The following is a 22,933-nucleotide window of genomic DNA, read 5'->3' on the forward strand; positions in this document are numbered from 1 at the left end:
TGCTTGTTTGGCAAATGCTACTAGAGTGGCCTCAGAGCACCAACAGCTCGGGGATGAAACAGTGTAATGTAACATTCGCAGATGCTGCCAAACGTTGTTGAGATCAGACTTTATATTGTCACTCATACATTCAGATTCTTTCTCCTCCTTAACCTGTGGGCATCCTACCACCTCTAGGACACCCATAGGTTGAATATTAAAAAATTCTATCAATTAAAAGTAATAGGCGGGCCATAAATAGGCGTCCCTGGGTATAATGTGTGCCCCTCTCACGCCTCTTCCATTACACTGCTAAGCCCTGCCCTCAAGACAAAAGTAACTCTCTGGTCATTCAGGCCCTACACCTAAGCACTTCCGGCCAAGGATCACGACACTTGCGCGACAACCATGCACCCCCTCATGGGGCAGGAAATGTGCTTCAGTGCCCGGAGTAGAGCTTTAAAGTGCTATGTAAATGCAGCAATAAATATGGGTATACACACTGCTAGAGTCAAAGATCAGCGAAAATCAAAGGATGGGCCAAACTGTGATTCATGGAGCTCCGGAGAGCTGTTACTACTTGTACTGACCAGGGGGACCAATCACTTAAAGTAAGATCCTAAATGTTCCCACCACTCTGATCTCAGAGTATATGTTCTCAAAGCCCTAAAGGGTTTTACGCGACACTAAAAATGTGTTACACTAAAAATATATTTTTAAAAGAGTTACTTCACTGTGTACCTCGAAACCTGTCCGGTCCTCGGATGCTTGATTCCGTTCTGGGAAGGACATGGCTTTTGTAGTTCGGACTGGACTGTTCCCATGGGGCAACAGGGTCAGAGCTGATTTGCATATCGCCATTGTCTAACCCAGGGTGGTGTGGAGTGCAAAAAAAACGATGGATTTGGGCCCAGATCTTTTGACTGGGGGAATGTGTGACATTGATCCACATTCGGTCCATCACTTGTTGTTTTTGCAATTGCCGCCCTAAGTGCGCTGGGGATGCCCAGACGTGGGTCCCAGGCACTCCACACCACTTGGAGTCAAGCTAGCCGGGCTGATGAGAGGTGTTACCTCGAAACCGGTCCGGTCCTCGGATGCTTGATTCCGTTCTGGGAAGGACATGGCTTTTGTAGTTCGGACTGGACTGTTCCCATGGGGCAACAGGGTCAGAGCTGATTTGCATATCGCCATTGTCTAACCCAGGGTGGTGTGGAGTGCAAAAAAACGATGGATTTGGGCCCAGATCTTTTGACTGGGGGAATGTGTGACATTGATCCACATTCGGTCCATCACTTGTTGTTTTTGCAATTTTTCACTGTGTAGCTGAGCATTTTTTCGCACCTTTGGGGCCCAGAAAGTAATTGCCATGAGTCAGGGCTAAACGGAGACCCACTGCTCCTAAACAGATTTCCTCTACATAATAAGCCTCAAAGTGCCAGGAATCTCACTGCCTGCATTGATGTTCACTGCACTTCTTAAAGTGCTGTTTGCTGCCTTTACTTAATGCTTCAGCGTACAGCACAGAGCACGTGTGCGGCTTCATGAACTAAACATACCAGCCAGGCCAGTCACGGGGTGGCAGACCCGATAACGTGGAGACATGCCCCGGCGTCAGAAGTCACACAGACCCACCCATCCTGCTCACCCTACAATCATCACGCCAGGACCCATTGGACGAAAGCTGAAGTAATTGAACAAGTTGGAAACTGCAGGGACAAAAAATATCTTTAAATACTAGTCTACCTCATAGAAGTAACTTTCAATTTAGTGAAGCGAAAAGTAATAAGGAGGTTTCAGTCTCAGCTGCTCGCCCAGGCAGAGTTCTGGGGGTGGGGGGACTGGGGGGCAGGAGAGCCAGATCCTCCCACAGAACCCCCGGCTCACTCAACGCTTGCACGCAGGTGACAGTGCTAGCAACGGTGAATGTGAAATCAAACGCGCAATGCTCGTCCGCAGGTGACGCTGCACAAGCGGCAGTGAAAGTGAAACCGGACGCGCTTACAGGATAATTCAAAAACAAGATGGCGTGGGACTGTCCACAGTCCCACAAACCCGTGCATGCTGTTTGCAATTGACAAATGGCGAGTGCAGCCATCTTTGTCCATTGCAGACCCGAGCATGAGAGCCCATGAGAGCCCTCGCAGAATTGATTCCAAAAGTTGCTCTCTGGCCAGAGCAGCGCATGCTCTGCTATCGCCAGGCGAGACCTAAAAATGTCAGCATTGGACAACTAATAGTGAGGGCATCTGAAGAGTCTCACAAGAGATGAAACTTTACAGTTTCCTGAACCTTTGACCAGTTACACGACACCATAAATGTGGAATGTGCTTAGCGTGCACCTCGACCATTGAAGGCACTGAATTCACGGATGAAAGCAACACGTGGACACAACGAATTTTCAAACTGCAAGACCAACAAGCATTGAAAATGCAATAGGTCTCGCCTTTAATTAAGTTAAAGCCATTTGATTTGCTAATGGTATTGTATATGTTATGTTATGTTATAGTGATTTGTATAGCGCGCGGCTGCCCCAGCCAAGGGGCGTCCCGGCGCTACGAGAAGACTAATTGCAAAGAGTTAGAGGCGCAGAGATATGGAAGCAATTATTGAAAGAGATGAGTTTAGCAAAGCAAACAGCTTTAACTCAATAAAAGGCGAGACCGGTTGCATTTTTAATGCTTGTTAATAATGTGTTAACCCTTACGGGGCTCTGCAATGTATAATTTGTAGAAGAGATCGGAATTATTTCCTTAAATTCACAGGCAATCGTTCTTTTGGAGATGAGCCCTTTAAATGTACAGCACCCCTTAAAAATCGGGACGTTTTTTCTTCTTTTTTTTTTAACTGTGCCTGATGTGTTATAACGTGTGCATTTGTTATTTGAAAATCAACAACATAATTCTGTAAATGTTTTGCATTTACTTAAACAGCTGTCAGTCACTTTTCCTATTTCCTGCTTGCTATCCGGAAAGCAGAGTGCTAAAAGCACAGGTCTGGAAAAAATGCAAGTACCTTCAACGATAAGTGCCGTTTGAGATTGGTCCAAGTTTGTCATGCACAGCTGTGTCGTGTTACGTCACATAACCATGGCTCTACTCTCTGACTAAAGAAACCGACGTGGCCCAATGAGACTTGCCACTGAAGCAGTTCTGCTGTTAATCAGGGGGTTGTGACCAACCAGAAACATTAAAAAGGTGATTTGAAACACAAAATACCCCACTATTACATTCCAAGCACATACTCGAAACTCAAGCAGCAGCCCACTTAAAAAAAAGTGCATTTTTGACTTTAGATTAAAAGAAGTGAAAATAGTAAAAAAGAAAACCATCTAAATAGCCCTGTAACAACTATGATAAAAACCTGTGCACTATAGTCAGGGCAGAATACAATGTCCCAGTGATATTTGCGGTGTTAATAAACTTTTGATAAGTTAAGTTGCTTTAAGTATAGCATCGCAGCGCCTTTTGACACCGTCTGGGAAACTATTTTCCAAACTGTCATTGGGTTTTTTGGATGGTGAGGTCAGGATGGTGACATGACGTCAGCACCTGTAATGGTTCGGAACTACTGAGGTGTACATTTGGTGTGCTAGCTTGGTCATTTGCATCATTGCACTTTCTGCTTTTTCCGTCCATTTTGGGCTACACGCTTCAGATAAAGCGGAAAGTGTGGGGGGGGGGGATAGGGGGGGGGGTTCTGGAGACGCAGAGAGGCCCACTCCACGGCCGCCCCTCAGCCCCAAAACCACGTTTCAGGACTACTACAGTAATGTCTGGAAGTAGCCAATAGAAAGATGCATCACAAGTCGCCCGATCAAATTGCTTGTGATGTGTGTGGTGCTTACACAAGCGGATGAGAATGGCCAATGGCTGACATTGCACTACGGAGATGCGTACTAAAACCTGTGCGGGAAACATCATTTACAACGATGTCTTTTCCACGCTTGACGTTTTTAACGATCCACTTACCCCGCAAACGTCTCTTCAACGAGGGAGCCTTCAACGACCGTCTTCACCACGCAAGTGGTATTCCTTTTGGTCGTCCAGCATGTAAGTTCTGCGTGGCCTTGGGGGGTTGGGGGGGGGTCTCCCCCCCCATTTAAAAAAAAAAAAACGAGCAGGCTACATACAGTAAAAAAACGCACTAAAGTGTCAAAAAAAAAAAAAAAAAGAGCCGCACCGAAGACGTGGCGAGTACGTCATAATTGAAGTCCTTTTTAGGTCTCGCCTGTCGATGCGCATGCGCATCGAGCAAGCGAGACTATGGGGGCTTATCCACTCTTTATCCACTGCAAGGAATCGTGGCGATTCCTTGCAGTGCCCGTGACTTTTAAGCTCAATGCGCATGCGCATTGAGCTTAAAAGCGCGTGCACGTCAGTCTTGTTTTACCCGCTCCGCCCCCTCCCCTTCCCGCCGTGTCGCATTTCTCCTCCCCTCTCTTCCCTCCGTCTTGTTTGTTTATTTAACCCGCTCCGCCCCCTCCCCTTCCCGCCGTGTCGCATTTCTCCTCCCCTCTCTTCCCTCCGTCTTGTTTAGGGCTGTTTTCTTTCCCGTTCTGCTTTTTCCATCCGTTTCCTGATCAAAAACTGATTGCAGTGCCTCATTACGTTTTGCCTCTCTCTGCTCCATGGTCAGCTTTTCATTCAAGTTTTTAGTTCCTTTTTTTCTTCTCAGCAGGTTTGCCCAGCTTTTTGGTTCTCGCAACACCCCTCTGGCTGCGCTATCAACTTTGTGTCCTGAACACTGTTCCACACGTTTTATATTAAAACTTTCATTTGTAGCAGCTGCAGGCAAAATTCATTGATAGATTCTGGCACGAGTAACCAGCTTGGATTAGTGGTGTTTTAAAGTTATTTCAAGTGAGACACTCGCCTGCATTAATGCTTTGTATTTTCAGCTTGCGTTTACCTTGCCCCTTCGGTTACCGGCTCCGCGCTGCTGATCGGCCGGTGTCTTTCGCCTCCTTGATTTTCTGGCGGTCACCGGTTCCAGCTGTAGTTAATCCTTTCAACTTGGTTCACGGTCGCGGACTCCACGAGGCGCTTCTCCCTCGGTGCCTGGCCCTCGGCTGAACCACGCCCATTTTACAGATCCCTCGAAACGAAGGCAGAAGGGTCGCACTTCCAGATTAGATGTTTGCAATAATCCTTTATTTACGTTCCAACAAATGTTCAGAAAAGCTGCGCCAACGCGTTTCGTTCTCCTCCGAGACCTTGACCACGGTTACCAGACAAAAGGTCACATGGGCCAATAAAAACCTTTCAACAATCACATGATGCATTATCTATTGTTCCCGTTCGCCCTGCATTCTGGGAGCTGTAGTGTGAAGGTTACTTTCATTAGGTTGGTGATTCGTCAAATTAGTTGTGAAGTGAATCAACAGTATTATAGTGTTTAGTATGGGGTTGAAATGTAGATGATGAAGTCGTTTCAGGAGTTCTCACCCTCACTCACACTCACCCTCACCCTCACCCTCACCCTCACCCTCACCCTCACCCTCACTCACCCTCACTCACCCTCACTCACCCTCACCCTCCCTCACCCTCACTCACCCTCACCCTCACTCACCCTCACCCTCCCTCACCCTCACTCACCCTCACCCTCACTCACCCTCACCCTCACCCTCACTCACCCTCACCCTCACTCACCCTCACCCTCACCCTCACACTCACCCTCACCCTCACCCTCACCCTCACCCTCACCCTCACCCTCACCCTCACCCTCACTCACCCTCACTCACCCTCACTCACCCTCACCCTCCCTCACCCTCACTCACCCTCACTCACCCTCACCCTCACCCTCACTCACCCTCACCCTCACTCACCCTCACCCTCACTCACCCTCACCCTCACCCTCACCCTCACCCTCACACTCACCCTCACCCTCACCCTCACCCTCACACTCACCCTCACACTCACACTCACACTCACCCTCACACTCACCCTCACCCTCACCCTCACCCTCACACTCACCCTCACCCTCACACTCACCCTCACACTCACCCTCACACTCACCCTCACACTCACCCTCACACTCACCCTCACACTCACCCTCACACTCACCCTCACACTCACCCTCACACTCACCCTCACACTCACCCTCACACTCACACTCACCCTCACACTCACCCTCACACTCACCCTCACACTCACCCTCACACTCACCCTCACACTCACCCTCACACTCACCCTCACACTCACCCTCACACTCACCCTCACACTCACCCTCACACTCACCCTCACACTCACCCTCACACTCACCCTCACACTCACCCTCACACTCACCCTCTCACTCACCCTCTCACTCACCCTCTCACTCACCCTCTCACTCACCCTCTCACTCACCCTCTCACTCACCCTCTCACTCACCCTCTCACTCACCCTCACACTCACCCTCACACTCACCCTCACACTCACCCTCACACTCACCCTCACACTCACCCTCACACTCACCCTCACACTCACCCTCACACTCACCCTCACTCACCCTCACTCACCCTCACTCACCCTCACTCACCCTCACTCACCCTCACTCACCCTCACCCTCACTCACCCTCACCCTCACTCACCCTCACTCACCCTCACCCTCACTCACCCTCACTCACCCTCACTCACCCTCACTCACCCTCACTCACCCTCACTCACCCTCACTCACCCTCACTCACCCTCACTCACCCTCACTCACCCTCACTCACCCTCACCCTCACTCACCCTCACCCTCACTCACCCTCACCACACTCACCCTCACCACACTCACCCTCACCCTCACTCACCCTCACCCTCACTCACCCTCACCCTCACTCACCCTCACCCTCACTCACCCTCAACCCCTCACTCACCCTCAACCCCTCACTCACCCTCAACCCCTCACTCACCCTCACCCACCCTCACCCTCACCCACCCTCACTCACCCTCAACCCCTCACCCTCACACAGTGCAATAGGTCTCGGAGCATTTGAGTTAGAGCTTTTAGAAATGTTTATGGCTTTTTTTTTTTTAATTCTTTAGCATTGGCTACAGGAAACAAAAATGCTAAAGATTTACAAAAAAACCCATAAACTATTCTAAAAGCACTAACTCTAATGCTGCGAGATCTATTGCATTTCCAATGCTTGTTTAGTTTTTGTGGACGTGTAAGAGCTGGTGAACGTAACGTTTTTGAAATGCGAGGTAAGAACTTGCGTTCTAAAAAGCTGAGTGGTACAGCCACTTGCGAAGAAAAATTCGCGTGGTAATGCCATGCGGGGTATTTGTGTTCGTGGTAAAGTCATATATTCGTGTGTGGTGCTTACACAAGCGGATGAGAATGGCCAATGGCTGACATTACACTACGGAGATGCGTACTAAAACCTGTGCCTCAGAGAAGGAAGCAAGACGTCATCAGTGTGTAGGATGGCAGACTGGACAGTGGTACCGTTCACGCAGTTCTGATGTTTTTAGGAGAGGGCGCCTCTTGTTGAACTAACAGTGTTGGTACTTTATTTTCCCCCTCAAAGTATGCGTTCCAGAACCTTCTGACCACTGACATATGGTGCAAACTTTCTCTTCCATTCTCATCCTCAGCTCCAGTGTCCTCTCCGTTCTTTCTTCCCCACAGAGCTTTGTAGTGAGTGATCTAAGAATAATGACGCATTTTATTATTACCCAACCAGGGTAGTTGCTTTCTCGCATACAGGCTTACCGCACCCTTGCTAAATCACAGGCTGCAAGAGGTGAATTTAATAACTGACCTATCTTATCTCATGCTCCGATATGCTGCATTTGGTAAAATGGCAAATACAGTTACCTATGTATGAGCAAACCTCACCTGTGGCAAAGCCCTCCGCCAGCCAGCGCATCTTCCAGGGCACGGCGCAGTCTTCTGAGCTGAAGTCAGCGTGTGGGGGCATGTAGTTATGCAGGGAGGTGCGGGGTTGAACTTTTGGTAGATTTCCCCAAGTGCAGAAATGCTGGTCATGGTGACACTAAAGGGCCGTGGAATTTCGCGCGCATGGCGGCATGCTTTCACTTTAATCTGCATTTAAAGTGAAAGCACGCCGTGTTTAAAGGTGCACGCACACGTGTGCGACGGGTAGACCCGAGCTATAACAAAATGGCTTGGGACTGTCCCACAGACACGCGCATGCTGTCTGCATTGGACAGATGGCGAGAGTAGCCATCTTTGTCCATGCAGACGCGTGAATGAGCCCATGGAGGTGAATTGATTCCAAAAGACCTAAAAATTTGATCTATGCCATTATCTGCCCTAGCCCACTCATTTATATTGGAAAAACAACACAGGAAGTAAGACAAGGGGTCAGTCAGCACCGGTCAAGAGTCAAGAATAATGTACAGAACGCACCCCTAGGGGCGCATTTCCAAGACCTTAAGCATACTGAGACTTCAGATGGACAATACTAAGTGTTGTAAAACCGCAACCCTAGCAGTGGGGGATGGAGGGGGGGGTGTCTCGAAAGAACATTGCTTCAGAGGGAAGCATATCTAATCATGCACTTTGATACAGCCACAAAAGGACTCAATGAAATGTCTGAAGTCAACAGATTTTAAATCAACCCGAATTTCGCTTCGGGCCACCACTTGCCTCCTAGTTTTACACACTAAAATGAGGGTCTATTGCACAATCTTAGCTAAGATACATTGGTATAGTATTCATTACCTTAATTCACTAAAAGCAAGTTATAAGCCTCCTTCTCCCAAATCTTAGCACAAAGCGCATTCTGGAATGCGCTTCCGCTGAGAATGCGCTTAGAGGCTTGCACTCTTCGTTTTCGGAAGCTTCTGAAGACACATCTCTTCCCTATCTGATGTGATTGATCTGGCCCTGTGGTTTTTTTGTTGCTGCCTGGACAAGCGCTGGGATGCCCGAGGGTAACTACGCGCTATATAAAATTCAAAATAATAAATAAAGCGAAAGGTCGAAAAAATGTCATAGTACGATACTCTGTCAGTGATAAGTATATGGCACCCTCGTTCGGAAAGAAAGGACAGGCGATAGCTTTATTTCACTTTTGCCTTAACTCGTCCAAGCACCTGCTTGCGCTCTTACTTAAACAAGCATTTGCAATGCAATAGGTCTCGCATTTACGCTACTTTGAGCTATTGGCAATGTAAATGAAGATACCTTTTATTTAGGTTTTTCAAACAGAAATAAAATGTATTGTAATTTACAATGCCATCAGCCTAAACTTGCGTAAATGTGAGACCTATTGTATTGCAAATGCTTGTTATTCTAGCAATTGCCTTTTACTTTGATGGACGTGTCTTAATGTAATAACGTTTAATAAAATATGTATTTTTCTTTGGCTGATTGGAATTTCAGTTAACGTTCATGAGCTAGTATTAAAAAGTAATTCAGAATTAGATTATTTTCAGATTTATTGCCCAACTTTTTTGTATTTTTTTTTTCCTTTTGGAATTTACCAACTCTAACTTGCCCACTACATGCGCAGGAGGCTAGCTCTTGACAAGTCAGTGACTTTCTGCCTGTCCTTCTGTTTCCAGTGCAGTGCCTTGTTATGACAGAAGTACGAATCAGTGGGGCGATACATGCTCTAACAGTTGTAGCTCTTTAGGTCACCTGAGGGAGAGTCGAGGAAGCGCTGGGGGTCTCTAGGGTTATGGTGCACCACATCGCTCGGCTTCTTGGGGCTTTGTTAAGTGCTCACACTGCTCACTTCTCACTAGTGGAGAAGTTACAGCATGACGTCATGCCAGGTGAGTGTTGTAGGGGAAGGGCAATCCTTTAAAGAGTCATGCTCTTTCTGGACTTCCCTTCTGGTTTTGAAACTCGGGAGCAGAAACACTGTTGTGGTGTCACCAGGGCTGAAAGTGGAAGCTTTTTCAAAATATTCAAGTCATAGTTGCTGCTTATTTATCTTATGCATCTCACAACCATTGACAAAGCCAATAGTCCAGATTTGTTGTAGGCATGATATTACTTGTTGTATCATAAATCTGTATGCAGGGGGAGGAGCTTCGCGGGCAACCAAGATGGCCGCGTGAGCTCGGAGCTCCGAAGATCCTCCGATCCTCCGCATTGATCCTGCTATCTATCCTGTCCCACGGTGGTGGGAATCAGTTGCGGTGCTGATGCGGGGCCCGTTCTCCGATTGAAGATCCGGGCTTCCTGTACTGAGTTACACCGTCGCGAAGTTTGGTGACGACGACGCCATAACAATCTGGCATTGTGAGGCAGACGGTGGCGCTTCTACACGGTGACAGTTCGAGAGGGGATGAGCTGCCTTGCTCAGGGCCGGTGACCAGACTGATCTGCCTGGAGGCTTGCCGTTCCGTTGGGACGGTGGAGGTGATTGTGGACTTCGACCGTCTGGTGGTGATAGTGTTGGCTTGACCCCGCCTTGGGTCGCACGATCCCTGTTGCCCATCATGGCGGGCAGAGGAGACCCGGACAAAGGGAAGCCCCCGAGAGTCAGCAGGAAACCTTCCCTCTCGCAGCCCACCATTTCTGAGCGCTTCTCCCTTTCTAAGGGCTCTCCTGGTGCATCGGGCCGTACCAAGGACTCACACCGAGATGTGTCTCCGGAAGATACTGAACCCACCCTCCGAGACGTAATGGGAGCCATTGCGGGCGTAAAGGCCGAAATGCATAAGCAGCACGAAGTGTTGTCGCACAAGGTTGATACCCTCACGATCGAACTCAACCTAATCAGAGCCGACCTCGGGAAAACGAACGACAGGGTCAAGTCGCTCGACATCAAGACGTCGAGTCTGACTAGTGACATGTCTGATGTACAGTCGGAGGTTCGGGATCTGAAGGCCGCCAACTCGATGCTTGCCCGCCGGCTCGATGATTTTGAAGGACGGGCACGGCGCCAGAACGTCCGCATTATAGGTGTACCGGAGTGTGCGGAGGAGGACGCTGCCGATCTTTTCGTTGAGGAACTGGTGGTGAAGCATTTGGCTCCCGGTGGCCTGAGTAAGTTTTTCTCGGTGGAGCGAGCGCATAGACTGCCTGGTGGCCAACCGAAATCGGGAACGTCTCCGCGCCCCATCATTGCCAGACTTTAACTACAGGGACCGAGATGCGATTCTGCAGGCATCAAGGAGAGGCGGTCTGTTGAAATTTCAAAACGCTGATGTGAACTTTTTCCCTGACTTCACTCAAGCGGTGCAGAAACGCCGACAAAGTTTCATGGGTGTCAAACGGAGACTGAGGGAGATGGGGTTTAAGTACTCCATGCTTTACCCAGCGAAGCTTCGTATAGAACATGGCGCTCGAGCGGTGTTTTTTGACTTGCCGGAGGCAGCTGGGGACTGGCTGGACACTTTGCCTCAACGTCGGACTACCCCTGATGATCTGTCGGAAGAGGCGTCGGGCGGTTCTGGCTCTCAGGAGTGAACTGTGTTTCTTTCGGATTTCTTTCGGTAAAGGACCCTGCGGATGCAAGCAGTCACTGACTTTTGTTTTCTTTTCTTATTTCTCCTGCTTTTTCAACTTTGGAGGGTAACGGGGGGTAATAGGATGTCTCCTTTCTTTCTGGGGGCTTTTCGTAGGTTAGTTTATCTGGGGCGACAGGCACACTGCTAGTTGGGGGGGCTTTTTAGTCTAATGCAGGGTTGCAGGGTGGGGGGTGGTTGGTTTGTGTGTTTCTCTTTTACTTTTACTTTTTCTCTCTTCCTATGGCAAGGCTACTATTGTTCTGACTACAACGCTGCGGTGGCTGTTTTCTGGGGGTGGTGGTTGGGACGGGGCATCTTTGATGATGGGGGGTAAGACTTTAAATGTGCTAAGTTGGAACGTGAATGGGCTGGGGGATAGCATTAAACTTGGGGTTGTGTTACAAATGTTCAAACGTTGTGTACCCGATGTTATCCTCTTGCAGGAGACTCATCTCATTGGCAATACTCGTCAGGCTCTTCCTTTGCCTTGCGCAGGGGTACTAGACAGGGTTGACCGATATCTCCGCTCCTTTTCGCCTTGGCGCTTGAGCCGCTTGCTGCCTGGATCCGCACTCACCCTGACATCAGTGGGATCAAGTGGTCGCCGGGATTTGAGGATCGAGTCTCGCTGTACGCGGGCGATATTCTGCTTTACCTTACCTCTCCCTGTCGGTCTTTGATTGTGATGTTTGATGTGTTGTGTACTTTTGGTGGGTACTCGGGCCTGGTTATCAACTGGTCCAAGTCCTACCTCTATGTGCTTAGCGGAGACACTCCACGTCTTCCTAGGGGCTGTGCGATACAGGTCTCGCAGCAGGGATTCAAGTACCTGGGTATCTACATATCAACGGATGCCCGGGCACGCTACGCCAACAACTTGCTTCCCCCTCTTGCGCGCCTCAGGCGCGATGTGGAGGGTTGGAAAAGATTGCCGCTGTCCCCGTTGGGCCGAGCGGCATTGTTCAAGATGATGTCCCTGCCGAGATTCTTATACGCGCTTCAGAACACACAGGACCCAGTCCCTTCCAAGTACTTCAGGGAGATTGAAGGTCTACAGCGTACCCTTTTGTGGGAAGGTAGGCCGCGTATTGCCGTAGTTAAGCTGACTATTCCGTGGTACGACGGCGGTATTGCCTTGCCTGATGTCCGCCGGTACTACTGGGCCTCCCAATTGGCTGCTCTTAATCATTGCTTTTATGGGCCAGCGGCAAGCCCGGGGTACGCCATGGATCGCTGGCTCATGAATGGCGGGATGTATTACAGAGCGTTGTACTCTAGATCTCTGGACCGAAAATTGACTGGCCCCACCAGGACCGCTGTGCATATATGGAGGGCTATTACGAAGGCACTGGGGTGGAAGGGTAGGCTCACTATGGCCACTCCCCTTTATGATTCCGACTTGCTGGGTAGGTTGTGGCACTCACAGGGGTTTGACCGGTGGGATCTCATCGGCATTTCCAAGGTGGCTGATGTGATGGCCAGAGGAGACATTAAATCTTTTGAAGCTCTGCAGGCTGAATTCCAACTGGGTGCCACGGAATATTTTAGATATGCACAGTTGAGACATGCCCTTACGTCTACCCTGCCTGTTGGTGAAAAGGTCCCCGAGTCGTCCCCGCTGGAGGATAGGGTGCTGGACGGCCATATGCCGGACAGCGCCATTTCCCTGACTTATAAAAAGCTAATAAATGTTCGGACGGACCTGTTGTTGAAAGTGCGTGATCAGTGGGTGAGTGATGGGATTGAGTTGGATGATGAGGATTGGCAGTGTGCGGTATCCTCCCCCAAGGAAGTGGCAATTTCAGCTAGGCTGCGCTTAGTTCAGCTGAAAATACTCCACAGGGTTTACGTCACTGGCCCCAGGTTGATTCATATGGGGCTTTCCCAGGATGGCCTTTGTAGGCGAGGATGTGGTGCACTGGCCACCTTTATGCATACCATTTGGGAATGCCAGGCCATTGCCTCCTATTGGGAACGGGTGCATGCGGTTATGCGTGACGTGACTGGTGTTGATTTGTCTGTGGAAGCTCGACGCTGCTTGTTGAACGTGTGGGGTCCGACTGACTACAATAATGCACAAACCCGCTGGGTCACGCTAGGGAACATGGTGGCCAAGAGAGATATTGCTCAGAAATGGGGCGCCCCGTCCCCCCCCTCCGTGGGTCTCTGGAAAACCAATATGGACTGGTGCATGCTCCGTGAGAAAACTGTACCTAGCTCGGGGTAAGCCCAAGATGTGGGGGTTGATCTGGGGGGCATGGAATGCATACAGAGGCGATATTTGTGTACCCCCCGACGTAGGTCCGTTGGAGGTCCGTCTTTCACCCTAGCCATTCCCTCCGCCCAAGTTCCACGTAAAATAATCCTGTTTCTTCGTTCCCCCACAATTGTATGCTCTTTTTGATATGTTTAGTTCAAAGTGCTGAAAGTTCCCACTCGTCCCCTGGATTTGTGCTTTACCGCTCCTCTTTCTGCCTTGCCACCTTTTTCTTTCCCCCCCCCTTAATTCCTTTTTCTTGTTCCTTTTAGGTTTCTAATTTGTTCCTTAGGTTCATATTCATATTATAAAATTAAACCTGACTACTCCTTGAATTGTTTTGTGTACACCTTTTCTCCGCTTTTACAATGCTGCCTAGCCTCTGGGATGTAAGGCTGAATAGCTGTGTGCTTTGAATCACCAATAAAGGTTTTCCAAAAACAAAAACAAAAAAAAGAAATAAATCTGTATGCAATGACAAACAGCAAAATAAAAGTCGGGCAGCACACTATGCTATGCACAGATTTTAGTTTACGTGATTTTAAGCCACGCCCTTAATTACACTGGCCACACCCCTTTAAGAGACCCCCTAGTTTTTTCATCTCACTTAAAGCCCTGGGTAAGGGTATATCGACGCAGGGTGTTGTGGGAGTATCATTGGAGAGGTGTTGGCTTGTGGGGGCATCGCTGGAGAGGCGTAGGTATGACTTGGTGCTGGCGCAGGAGGAAACATTAAGAGTGCTAGTGCAAAGTGGCAGATCAACACGTTCCTTGCTGTGCACCAGAAAATAGTGCTCACTGACCATATAAAGCACACTGTTTAACACCACAAGTGAAAGGTCCAGTCCTTGTGGGAAGATACAAATGGCGACAAGGAGGGACTTGTAAGCTTATTTACCAATGAAAAGCTACGAATTGGGAAGGACGGTAACAGGAGCCAAGTGAAAAGATGGACGGGGAAATCACAATAATCAAAAAACACAAATATGCAAACTGTCAGCTGAGGAGCTATGGCCTTGTCAGGGGCATCACTGTGTATCCTGCTCTCTGCGATTTTCATTGATCCCACACTGCTGCCGAGTCGTCACTAGCTGTCACGCGGATTCCTCCAAAGCTGAGCCTCTCCCCACCGCCGGAATAATCAGGAGATATAAATGCGCCAAACCACCAGAGAGGCCTACCGCGGCATGATTAAAGTGCTCTGCGCGAAGACAGCCTTTAAGGAGGGTTGAGGGCTGAAGAGAGAGAGCAGACCCTCCTCAGATGGGGAGAAAGCAGCAGTACTGTCGCGCAGCCTAGAGTGCACTGCTCTAACGTCCAGCAACACAGCTGTAAGCGCGCGTCACCAACGTCCATCAGCACAGCTGTAAGAGGGGGCCACTAACGCCCAGCAGCACAGCTGTAAGTGCGCGTGTGACTAACATTCAGCCACTTCCCTCAGAGAGCAAAGCTAGCATTCAGCCACTGAGACAGGAGCTCACAGGACTAACATCCTTCTGCAGTGCCGAGAGAGCACATCACTGAAATTCAGCCAAAAGCGCACAGCGGTAACATTTAGCCTCAGAGCGCCGATCTTGAACATTCAGCTTCAGGCACAGGAGTGCACAGCACGAGCATTCAGTCAAGAAGGCACAGCACTAAAATCAGCCACAGAGCTAGCACTACTGCGGTAGCCAAAATACAGAGCACCAACGTTCAGTCCCCAGCCATAACATTGACATTCAGTCACAGAACCAAGAGCATATAGCGACTACGCTCAGCCATACAGCATCGAGTGTACATACATCACTAACCCTCAGCAACGGAGTCATGAGTGTGTAGCACTAGCATTTATCTACAGGGCCAAGCGGGTAGAATGCTAACATTTAGTCAAATTTAACACTAACATGCAGCGAGGCAGGGAACGGCAAAACAGAAACCAGCTCCACATCCGGGCGGGGAGGAGACCTAAGAGTGCGAGAGCTGCCCGCGCATGCGCGGTACATGTAACTTTCGCGTGCCCTGCGGCTTGCGTGTGCGGCCGGTGTAGGCAGCGTCTGTCCCCTTCCGGGGCTCCCGTGGTGAAGAGGGAGCCCCGGGGCCAAAGAGGAAGTGCGGGAGCTGAAGTCCCGGGAGAGCGGCAAATAGCAGTGCGGGCTCCCATGCCTAAAGAGGAAGCCCCGTATCGTGCGGGCAGAAATACTGAGGAGCTGGAGTGCTCCAGTACCGCGCCGCAGCCAGCCGCCACACCGGGTGAGTGGGGGATTCTTCATTTGTGCCGATGAAAGCACAGTGCCAATGTTTATTTACTGAGCAGGCCCACAAGGGCCGCTCCAACTATGGGGCGAGTTTTCGAAAAAGTGAAAGTGAAACTGCATGCGGACTTGCCTCCCAAGGGGGACAGGAGATGAGCGCGGCTCGTTCACATTTCCAGTCCGGCCTGGACGTGCCCATCTTCTGTCTCCCTTGAGAGGCAAGTCAGCGACAATAGATCTCACTGGCGACAGTGCTTTCGCGCAGCATCGCCAGGTGAGACCTAAAGAAAAATTCCAGCGTTTTTATCACACACACTACAACACCATAATACTTTGCGAGAATATAAAGACCACCATAGGTTGTGGACTTAAAACCCTTAGCGTCATCATAGCCCCGCCCACTTCCACATTCTGGTGATGTTGAAAAGACCCGGCGAGAGAGACATGCTGCAAACTCACGCTTTGACAAAGGCCAGTTCTGTTAGAGCGATTGGAGCGATATGGAGTGCCCATCTAATACTCGCCCTTTAAAACGCAGTCCATTTATTTTGTATTCTTATAGTAAATCGTCAAACTTGGTTTCCGATATCTGCTATCAATCTAAAGGCAATAACAGATTCCTCCACTGTAATAGGTAAGCATCCAATGTACCAAATAATAATTGGTTTCCCCCCTATTCAACGCAGGGATCCCCTAATCATATACACTTCCCTTTTATGTTTCGTAGTGTTTGAACTTGCCCCGGTCCGGAGGAAACCCCTTAAAACGCACTGGGTTCAGAAACTCGTCAACCCCCCTCACAGCTAGCAACAGCTACTACCAGCTTATGAAATGAACCATATACAAACAGGACATTCTGTCTGTTGTAATCTCTGTAGCATCTAGCTGTATGTACCTGGCATGACGCATGTTTAACAAGTATTAATTTGTTGCACTGCCTTATAAATAAGGACTGGTCTGTTGTACGTTATATTGTATTCTTCGTACACATTTGTCTATTTATTGATGTTTTCTTAAAGTGTTTTTGTTTCAAATATGTCTTACATAATTTTTTATCAGTTTCCATCAATATTTTACAGTATCTTTATCTATGACATGAATTAAATGTCAAACATGTTTGTACTATGAATGAAATAAGAAAAGGTGAAATAAAAGCACCATAACCACTTAATGATTAAAGGTGGTTATTTTTGAAGATAGCATCAGTCAGTGCACGTCCAAAACACCCCCTACATTTCCTACAAAATAGTATTCAGCAGCTCGCAAAACTTATGAAAAACTTAGACTAATCAGTTAACTGGTTGATTACCAGGTGAAGGAAAACAGTGCAGTGGATGGATGTATGGTACATTTTACTAACATGAACAGCAGCGAAAACATTAATATAGAGCAATAAATTATTCATAGTTACTCTATTTTTTCCACAGTTAAAGGCAATTTCTGTTAGCTTCATCGTTGCCAAAACAGTTACGTGAAGAAGTCAAAGTGCTTTAAAAAAACTGCAATTATTTTTACATTCTGAAATCTTGAAACTGAACATGCCTCCTGCTGAAACACACAATTATGCTGTGACTTGTTTCTTCAATGACAAGAGTTGCATCAGAAGGCTTAAGGTTGATAAAGAGAATAAACTAGACCATTCTAAAACAAATAATAAGAAACATTAATATTTCCGGAATGAGCCTGGGCTGTCTGAAATATTGCATTTTTTCTCCACAAAATATTTCAATTATGGGATGTAGCAAGGACATCATTAATGAACGTTTTGCATGCCAGATAAAATCACTCATTCTTTTTGAACAAACGGTAAAGATGCGCCTCCTTTACAAATCCTCAGCTTTTTAAAGCATTATGACCCATCAGAGATATCTTTGGATGCTAAAATGTAACAAGCATTGGAAATGCAATAGGTCTCGTATTAGAAAAGTTGGAGCGATTGGTCTTGTAAATGACAAATTTTATTTATTTGTTGCTTTTTAAAATAGCTAAATTGATAGCTTTGTCATTTACAATGCCAATAGTTATAACTTTTGCGAATGTGACACCTATACCATTTGGAATGCAACATGTTTTGTATTTACGTGACTTAGATGGCAGCTCTGGTCGTTAGGCCACATCTCTAGAGAGCAGGAGAGTGCAGCAGGGGAATCTCTGAAAGGTCCCGTGTTGGAGAACTTTCTGATCCCAACTGGTTAGTTGGGCATAAAGAAGACAGTCATCAACACTTGAAGATAATAAGTCCTTCGACTCCTCTGGTTCAGCCTCTGAGATGTTTTAAATTGACTTAGAATCTCTGTCTAGTGGTGGATAATTTTTAGGTTATTTTCAGCTTATTGCCTTCTGACTGTGCGAGCCACATGATGTTGTGATTGAAACTTATATATTTTTTTAACGTATTCTACAGAGTATAGCCGAGTTGCATAACAATGAACAAACATATAGAATAACTCAGTAATACTATCTGAACTCTGCCTTCCCGCTCTTAAGTGTAACAAACCCCCTCTGTGTGCTTCACTCCCAGGATTCACCCTGAATTTAACAAGAAGTGAATAGCTTTAAATAAATGCAGCATCCTAAGCACTGTGATTTGCAGAGCCAAATTCTATGCTCTGTACAGGGTGTTATGAATGCAGCTTGCTGCCGTGCTCCAAACGTTGACGACTTTTTATGTTTATCAAAAGGTCATTGACGGATTTGTTGCCGTGCTCCAAACGTTGACGACTTTTTATGTTTATCAAAAGGTCATTGACGGATTTGTTTCTGGACTCCGTTATACCATTTTCTGAAGTTCACTTCCAATGAATTGAAAGTATAATATATCCAATGGAGGTGAAGGTATCACTATTTTAGTGGATAAAAATGAGGATGAGTAAACATTGAATGCCCAAGGCTGTTTACAGCGGATTAAGGAGAGCGGGAGGAGGCAGCGAGTAATTTAGCGAGCCAAGACGGAGGGCATTGCTGTGGGGATGGGGGGGTAGGAGAAATGCGACACGGCAGGCAGGGGAGGGGGCGGAGCGGGGGTGTGGGAGGAGTACGGCTGAGGGAACAGACGGCGACTTCAGGCTGCGATGAGGGTGTGAAGCAGCAGGGGTTGCGGGAGGGAGGCTGAGCTGCCTTTGATGTGTAATGCAAGGCAGGCGGCTGGGGGCATGTGCACACGCTTTGAATGTCAATGCGCATGCGCATTGAGCTTGAATTTCACGGGCACTGCAAGGAATCGCCATCGACTTGCAAGTTGGTTAAAGTCTGTTTAAGCCCCCATAGTCTTCCAAGCTCAATGCGCATGCGCATTGACAGGCGAGACCTAATAAAGGATAATGCCACAAAACTTGCAGCAAAATCTGCATTTGCTTACTTCATAATGAATTCCTCACTGTCGTATGGTTTGGTCACACACCAACAACTGCAGTGGTACTATGTATCTTAGGTTCCTCAACTTCACTGTACCCTATTTCCCACATACGTCTAAAAGAAGTCAAAGTATTTCGAATGTATAGCGTCCTTAAAAACCAAATTCTAAGAAAGCCATTCTTAAAGCCTGTAGGTCTGCTAAGTACTCCTAAGGTTTCATGGATAGTATTCTTCAAATTTCGAAAACAAGTCATGTGTTCACAATAAAGTTAGTCCAATACAGGTGATGCCTTTTCTGTTTTGGCCCAGAATTACTGTGACATAACCGTGCGGCACTATGACCGTTATGAATTAATGAATGCTTGCACTTCAAGGACTTCATTACAGCACATGGACTCTAGCGTAGCAATCACTGCAATACCATACTTGCACCAACCCTCAACTGTCATTTAATACCGTCCACATTTTAGATTTTATTAAACTTTGACACAAAAGTCTGGTGCAGGTGTCTTCAATGGGTAGCTCAGGACCTTGTGAGTCCCTTAGACGCAACGCGCCTAAATTAGGGTCTCTCGCCAGAACTACAAAGTGAGCACTACACTTCTTCAGAACCTTACAGTGGCTGTGAGCCACACCAAATTGTGACACCCTGCAGGAATGCAAAATTTCCCATGAAGATTTTTAACTTTTCATCCCCCGCTCTACATGTTCTACAATTTGTGTGAAAGAGACAAGATGTTCTTAGAATGTGTTTACCCAAAATGTAAATGTTATATATGATAGAAAAATGTACATTTTGAAAAGGAGTTTTGATAGAAAATTTGCATTTTGAAAAGGTGTTATGCTGATGTTTGAATACAAAATTAAGATTCCAAAACATTTAAAGCTGCTCTTTGGAGTATAAGTCCTTGGTGTTTGGCAAATTTATAGCTATTAGTATTTCCTTTATGCCAGTTAGCACTTGCTGATGTGGCTGTTATTTCATCAATCATGCAGCTGTTATTTTACTAATTGTGTGGAAACATTTTACAGTGCTTATGGTTTTTACAACATTGCTTTTCATAAATTTTTATTTAGATTCTTAATGCCAACATTGGCCAACATCGCTCTCGCCGCCGCCATCCTCCTAGGGGACCTCAACTTCCACCTGGAGAACAACAAGGACAACACCACCACCTCCCTGCTAGACAGCCTCGCCAACCTCAGACTCAAGCAACTGGTCAACACCCCCACCCACCGAGCCGGACACACGCTCGACCCAGTCTTCTCTTCCAGCAACCACGTCTCCTTCAACCACGCCACCGAACTCCACTGGACCGATCACAGCTGCGTCCATTTCAATGGACGCAGAATCGTCTGCATAGGTGAACAGCGTGAGACCTTGTTCAGCAATGAGTGCCAACTGTGTTACATATAGGTTGAACAGAAGGGGGCCAAGTACTGAGCCCTGGGGCACTCCGTAGGGAGACTCATGAATTTTGGAGGTAGCTGTGTTAGAGAAAATTTGGTTCTCACAGTCTCTACCAAACATCCAGCCAGCTGACAAGGACTTGCCAATCGAGTGAGTCAGGCCAACCAAGGAAGAAAAGCAGAATGCCATCAAACATCTGATAAATGGGAAGGCAGTAGAATGCCATCAGAACATTCCTGCAGAGGCACTGAATGCAGATATTGAAACATCAGTAAACATGCTCTACCTCATGTTTGGATGGATCTGGGAAGAGGTAAAGGTGCAGTCAGACCAGAAGAAGGGATGTCTGATCAAGATCCCCAAGACGGTTGACCCGGGTAACTAATTGCGCAATACTACAGAGGGATAACTCTTCTTTCATCCCTAAGCAAAGTGTTTAACTGAGTCAGCCTGAAAAAATGAACAAGTCGATGCTCAGTTGCAAGACAAGCAAGCGGGTTCCGCAAAGATAGATCCTGCACAGCCTTATAAGGGAGGACTGGAGTCAGTCACTATTATTTGCTCCTGCATTTCCTCTACCTCCAGGTTTAGACTGGATCGTGAACACATCCACAACAAGGAGAAGGAATGGGATCCAGTGGACATCTTGGAAGCAGCTTGACGACCTGGACTTTGTAAACAACCAGGCCATACTGTCCCATACACATCTGCAGATGCAAGAGAAGACTGACAACGTGGTAGCTACATCAGCACAACTTTGACTCAACATCTACAGGGGGGGGAACAAGATCCTGGAGGCTAATACAGCCAGGACAACTGCAGTCACTCATGCAAGACATGCACTGGAAGAGGATGAGGCTTTCACCCGCCAAGCAAGCAGGGTGGCATAGACACTTATGTCAAGGCAAGAATCAGCAAAGAAAGGGCTGCATTCATTTAGCTAAAGAAGATCTGGAGCTTCAAGGACGTAACGCTGCAAACCAAGATCATGCTTCATAACAAACATAAAAATCGATCCTTCTGTATGGAGCAAAAACTTGGAAGACAATAGTGACCACCAACAACAAAGTCCAGACCTTCATCAACGCTGGTCTGAGGAAAATCAAACACCTTCAGCAACAATTACCTGTGGCAGCAGACTTACCAACTCCCTGCTCATTAAGAAATCATGAAAAAACGCTGGGGCTAGACAGGTCACACCCTGCGCAATCCCACAGAATACGCCACCAAGCAAGCCCTCATCTGGAACCCTTAAGGGAAAAGGTAAAGAGGAAGCCAAGAAACACCAGGCATTGAGGCCTCCTGCAAGGAGATGGGTACCTGGAGTCGGATTGAAAGAAATGCCCAGGACAGAGTGGGTTGGAGGGTCTAGATTGATGGCCTATACCCTAGAAGAGTTAGTAGGGATAAGTAATTTCAGATTATTTCATTAATCTATTTTGTAATATTTGGAAATGTTTCAGAAAATATGCAGCCCCCTGACCAGCTGTGCGGGGCTAACAGAATGCGGGTGGGATATTAAGCCGGCCTTTGATTAGTAATTACAGTTATATGGGAATCCCAGCATATGACATGATAATCCACATTTGTAAAGCGGCACAATCACCCGTAAGGGTCTCTGGGCGCTGGGGGCCGTCTGGAAGATTAAGCAAGCTATTGCCCAGAATCATGATGGTAATTTGGAAACGTTACTATTGATGCCAAGCCCCTCCAGAGATCAGCCCCAGCCCGCTTTGAGAAGATTGCAAAAGTCCCTCTGAAGCCCCCTCAAAGGGATTCCTCAGATCTTGCGGTTGTCGAAGTGCACATAAATCTGAAAGGCGCTGCTTCTGAGCGTTCCATAAAATCATAGCTCCACGCCCCTTCCTCCGGGAGAGCCCCCTCTCCTGACCATTCACCCACTCCCCGCCTCGTGTTCATTTCTAGTCGGATGCATTCAGGGGCCGGCGGCGCTCAATGGGGCTGTGTGGCAGCCGCCTCTAATTGGTGTTAAAGCACTCAGTACTTGGGAGCAAATGCGGGGAGAGGGCTCCCAAGTCCCATCGAGCAGCGCACCCACCCGCAGGACCCTCAACCCGGAGGGGAAAGGCAGAGCAGAAGCTGAAAGTGTCAGGGTGTGAGGGAGCGGGAACTGGTACGGACTGAGCAAAATTACCCCTTGCATTCCGCAGGTGTGGGAGCAGGAAGGGGGTTAATGGAGACCTGCCTTCTACAGGCAGAGAAATCTCGCTATAAGCCCCAAAGGCCAGGCCACGAGGAAGGGCCAGTTCTGCACTCTGGCTCTGCAGTACAAATG

The 22,933-nt window shown here is 47.8% G+C and overlaps 1 protein-coding gene across 8 annotated transcripts in view; it reads right to left on the reverse strand.

Moving 5' to 3' along the window:
• Positions 1-22,933, reverse strand: part of ZMYM4 (zinc finger MYM-type containing 4) — a 1,284,131-nt gene that overhangs the window by 1,043,485 nt on the left and 217,713 nt on the right. The window lies entirely within an intron of this gene.

This window comes from Lissotriton vulgaris, chromosome 2_1 (assembly GCF_964263255.1).
Source record: "Lissotriton vulgaris chromosome 2_1, aLisVul1.2, whole genome shotgun sequence".
Taxonomy (NCBI): Eukaryota; Metazoa; Chordata; class Amphibia; order Caudata; family Salamandridae; genus Lissotriton; species Lissotriton vulgaris.